A 6,000-nucleotide genomic window follows, 5' to 3' on the forward strand; every position below is an offset into this window, starting at 1 on the left:
AACCACAACATTTTGGCGACGCTTGGAAACAACCCTGCGAAATTTACTGAAGGTGAGAGGAATCGTGACATTTTAATGGAAAAATATTATTTAATTGTAACTAAAGATAGACTGGCAATTTAAGTACATTACAAGAAAAGAAAAGAATGCCCTTAAGGATCCCACCAGTGTCCTTTAAAACACGGACAGCCTACTAAGGGCAAATCAACCTTCTTGTAAATATGGAATTTAAAATTTATAAACTACATTACAGTCACATTTAAAAATTGCTATCTACGTTTTTGGTTGAGCGCCACGATATTCTGCAACTACAAATCAGTCTCAAAAGATGTTGAAGGAAATTACTAACGATACAATTATCGGTTTGTTTACTGAAAAACTTGCCATCTGCTTAAACTTTGTAAAAAAAAAAACATCGGAGATACTCGTAGATTTGATTTATAGAGACAGAGAAACCCTGTAGGCCTTTCGGGGTCTGCTGTTCGTTATCGTGAACTCAGACATGTGGGAACATTTTGCATTGAAGAGTAAACCTCCGATGGGAAACACAAATGGAAAACGATGACAAGCTTTGGGAACTTATTGCTATGGCATATTTATGGATATTGCACGCAGCTTGTTGTTTTGGCTGTGGAGCGGGAATTTCAAGAAGAGCAGTGACTGTAGATATGTGACCTGGACAATATTAACAAGTGCAGATTTGTTATTAAAAATTTTGCGCATGATGTATGCAGAACTTTGTTACCAAAGAACAGTTTGTCTTCAAATCATTAACTGCATTCTTCAAATATTCCTATTCAAACCACAGCGCGCGCCCTTACCTCCGTACTGCCATCCTTCATGACATCACCTATGACACTTCATTGTCTTCACGTAATAACAGCTATTGACCAGCACTCCTATGCACAAACGTGCCGTGAGCCACTCAGCACAGCGTAAGGCAACGTGACGCCATTTTAAGAGAGTTAGTTTTCATTACAATGAAGATGCCTACTGTTCACACTTCAGACATTAGCATCTTCCTTTTTGCCGTCGTACGTGACATTTGTGATGCTGATTAATCGGAGCGGAGGGTGTTTCAACTTTGACGTTTTCTTCCGAAGCAGAGGGTATTTGGACATTAGCACATACTGCAGGATCCTCGGAGAGCACAGTCCTTCTGCCGTAGTGTATGACATTCGAGACTGATTGATCAGAGCAGAAGACATTTGACATCTCGAGTGAGACAGTTCGCTCACCGGTGTAACATTAACCGGTTTTCTTTACAGGAATATTTATTTCATTATCATTTATCAACATTTCACTATAATTAATTATCATTTTGGGTTGGTAATATGTTTGTTCATAATGTTCACTGCTATTCATAATGTTCACTGCTATTATTAACTTGTGTATGTGGTAGTTAAGCGAAATATCGTATTTTGGTGTTATTTAAGCATTATTGCTTTGTGGGTAGTAGTGTGTAGGAGCAGGTCTCCTTACTCTGGTCTATTCTCAGTGTTGGGTGATGCGCACACTCTTTCACTGGTCCCTCCCTATATGTGCCTGATCTTAAGCATTTCACAGTGTATGTTTTATTTTTGGCAGTTGTTTCGTTAGTACAGTGACTTTATTTATATTGCACTTTAAATTAAGTTAACTTAAAGTGATATTCAACCCATGCTTATAAATACAGTGATGTGTCTTTTACTCTTTTAGCTGTACTTAGAATACAGCGGTGTGGATTTTATTCCTTTTTACTGTATTTTGGAATTTGCTTGTTTTTGACGTCCTTTAGTTTGAATACCTTAGGTATAGTATTCAGAGGACAGTGTACCCATTTTGTAGCGTAGCTTACGCCTGAGCTCTTTAGTTGTGAAAGGGTAGTTCATGGAGTTTATGTTTTTAAGAATGTTTTGCATACATTTTTCAGGTTTACACCAGTAATGTCGTGGTGTGTGTTGTATTTTAAGCTAGTTGAACAATGACTGTAGTGTGGAGTATATACTTCATGAATTTCTTAAGTATCCTCTACTTTCTTTGTTCTGCACTATGCTCCAACACCTATTATTTTAAAGTGTATTGTGAGGGATGTTTAACTCCCGGATATTCTTCAAGTTTACACCCGTGGTATCGTGGTGTGTGTTGTATTTTAAACTAGTTGAACAATGACTGTAGTGTGGAGAATATACTTCATGAATTTCAAGTGAATCCTCTACTTTCTCTGTTCTACACTAGCTTGAGCACTCATTTAAGGTGCGTTGTGAGGGGTGTTTACCTCCTAGTTAGCAGTGCACTTTTGTTTAGTGCCTCAGTTGCATTTTGGATTTAGATGCCTCAGATGCATTTTTGATTTAGATATCATCCATCATATTGGAGATGCTTGTGACATTGATAGTGCTGTGGGATATTTTAATATCATTTTTATGCACTTTGGTCTTTGTCCCATCCATGGATTCATAATTATTATAACAATTTATGTTATTGGTGGAGGTGTGTGTGACATAAATTATCCACACTATGCCTCCTTTGTGCGTTATGCGATAACATAGTTGGGCTGGTACTATTTGTACCTCTCTTATCAACCTGTTTCCAACTATGCTTTCAACTCACATCTTGTTTCTTTTCCTTATCTTTATTTCCTTACAAGTTGCTAGAAAGTTTAATTATGCACATGTTCATTTGTTTTTCCCTAAGAGAGGAGAAGTGATGTACTATCTTGCATACAATGCTTTCTCATACTGTGCTTTCTAGCATTCTGTACTCTAAACTATGCTAATTCTTATTTAGCTCAAGCAGCTTCTAAAATCTCATCTATCTTGCCTTCTGTACTTTAAGCTTAACAAATTCTCCCTTAGCTTTTACTACATTTACGTTTTCATCTATATCTTTAGATGTATAATGCACTATGTATCTTGTTCACCAATTATCTTTGTATTGATACATTATTGCAATCATTATTGTTTGTTCTCTATAAGAGAAGAGGATATGTAGTAATCTAATTTATCTTGGTACATCCTCTCAGACAGCTGCTCAGCAAGGATGAATGAGTAGTGTGTGTAGAATGATAGAATGCCTGATGACAGTATGTTTGGAATGTGTGAGAGTGCTTGCTTGTAAGGGAGAATGACAGTTGGAGAGAGTGGGCTGAGCAGCAGTCATGCAGCTCCTGGTGGGATTCCCTTTATCAACTAAGATACCTTCATAAGATCAACTATGGAGCAACCTATGGATTATAAATAAACCTCTACATGATTATACCACTTGGCTACACCTTGTCATCTATCCAGATCTAACCACAACAGAGCATATGCGGGAAACATCCTTTACAACGCAACTTTCACAACGCACTACCATTACGACGCAACTTTTACAATGCAAGTCATTACAACGAATTACGCTGCAGGGCACTCTAGGATAGGGAATAGTTTAATTCCTATCCAACACCTTCCCTACTATCCACGGGGACTGTAGTTGGAATAGTAAATTAAACTATTTACTATCCAGCGCCCCCCAACGCAAGTCATTGTAACGACTTGCGGTGTAAAACCTGCGTCGTAATGGCATGCATTGTAAAAGCATGCGTTGTAACGTCATACATCCGCATATGCACATTAGCACTGATCAGCAGTGGTAAAGTGCCCAGAGTCCTATGGCCAACAACCACAGGTCAGGAAAAACAAGGGAGGAAGAAGCAAAAAGTTTGGGGATAACCCTGCAAAAAGGGCCATTTCCAACAGGTGGTAATCCAGCAAGGGGAAATCAAGTACATTTCGAATTTACTATATCTACTAGAAAGCAATTAAAACAACTTGCAGCTGATAACAACAAATGAATCTCAGTCATTTTAAAGATTCTGAGCAAAAAATCTTTGGGGGGATTTGGGCTCCTTAATTCATGCACTTGCCAACATTGAATGTTCTGCTTTTTCAATCATAACTGCATAGCTGTAGATGCCAAAGAGCCCCATGTCAAGGGTCACATCCAGCCAGGCCTAGCTTTTTAGCCAACATCGCCTTGAATTCAGAAATTTATAGATGTGTTTTTCCCATTATAATAAACCTGGGCCCGTCCTCATGACTACCTATGCTACCTAGTCACGATGCGGACTGCAACCTCCTCTCTGAGAGGGAGGAACTCTGGGGTAAGAAATAATGTAGATGAGCTAGGGGTAATAAAGGCAGCAGAGCAAAATCAAATAAAAAATGGCCTTGTTAAAACTAGTCACAGGGTGTGCAAATATCTTTATTGGTGTGTACCTGGACAAGGATTAAAAACCAAGACACAATAGGATGGGATTGAACCTGCTTCTGGGTCAAATTGGTAGGTTAGTGATAGGTCGACATGTTAACCCTGAACAGAGGTGTGGCTGCCTTGAACTATAGGTCCTGACCTAAAGTTAAAGCTTCTGCATGATATCGTGCTCAGATACAATTCAATTGAGTAAACTAGGGTGTATACAAACCAGTGGTCTTGTGGCACTCCACGTAATCAAGGATCCACTGGTGGTCACCTGTAAAGGAGCATGTGCAACTTCTTCATTAAAACCAGCAATTTTGTGCAAATACAAAACTAGGTCAAACATTTGTGTGCCCCTTTTAAGTCATGTCAGTGGAAATGGATATCTAACGAGACCTCGCATTATTTGCAATAGCTCCGTAGCACATGTAACATGCCCACCCTATTCAAAGTTTTTTAGGTATTATAATAAAGATTATCTGTAAACATTAAAAACATAACATAATATTTCTTGGAAATGGGTTGGGCTTACCCTTTATATGCAACATAAATGCTTAACGGTTGCTTAACTGTATTAGTCTGTGAGCATTTTATTAATCAATTATAGTAATGGGTGTATACTCAATGTAATGAGAACCATCGCTATATTTAGATGAATTATAATAATGTACTTCCATGAAAGAAAATGTATGCTCTCTTTCAATTGTATTTGTTATAATCATTTATGTTAACTGTATTCGTTTAGAATCTGCTCAAATCTAGTCGTGGTCTAACCTGTAACCAGGCCTTAGTACACGTTACGTTTGATAAAGTGTTTTCCACGTTTCTTATATTTCTCTGCTTTGCAGGTGCCTTATTAATGTCCTCATAAGCTTAGAGTAAGCGTATTGTTCATTGCATTGGGCTAGCAGTCTACTGATCTTTTTTGGTTTAAATTCACCCCCCCCATAAAATTAAAAACAACCACCCAAAGAAAACGGAGAAAGAAACGGCGCTCCAGAAGGAATCCCCCAGAGTATGCTAGATAGCGGGCGCAGCAGGAGCAGATGGTAAAAGAGCATCCGCAAGTCTCAGGAGTCTAAGATATTTGGAGCAGGTGAGCTCCATGAATTCAGATGTCAACAGTGCTAAGAAGGGTGCCCACAAGTCATGAAAGGAAGCCCCTGGGTTGGTCAAGGAAAGGGAAATCTTCTCCATCCCTAGTACAGTCCATAATCTGTGGAGCCAGCCTAGTCGTTTAGGGATGGTCTTAGTACCCCAGTGCGTCAGGACATTCTGGACCGCCGTGCCCAGGGCCAGCACCATCTGCTTGCCCCTCCTGGATTTAAGAGGGAAGGTAATAGCATTAGGGAGGCCCAGAAGGACATAGGCAGGGAATCTAGGTATCGAAATGTAAATCCACCTCATCGAGAACTTGTTGCCAATAGGACCCCAGGACAGGGCACTTCCAAAGTAGGTGGGTAAGAGTGCCCAGGGAACCGCAGGCTCGCCAGCACAATGGGCTACGTGAAGGATTACCCCTTTAAAGCCTCACCGGAGTTAAATACCAATAGGTGGCCAGTTTAGTGGCCGTCTCGATAGACGGGCCCGGTAATAGATATCCATCCATTCTTTTTGTGAAAGTTCCCTACCCAACTCCCCCTCCCACCGTAGTGGCCCGGGGGATTTCCCATTATCCGAAGCACCTCGAGTGAATTTGTACAGGTCCAATGTCGGTCGTGTGTCACTGTGTCGTGTTAGTAGCCATTTCTCAAATGAGGTGAGGAGCCTCCCCGCCCCTTC

This window comes from Lissotriton helveticus, chromosome 10 (assembly GCF_964261635.1).
Source record: "Lissotriton helveticus chromosome 10, aLisHel1.1, whole genome shotgun sequence".
Classification (NCBI taxonomy): Eukaryota; Metazoa; Chordata; class Amphibia; order Caudata; family Salamandridae; genus Lissotriton; species Lissotriton helveticus.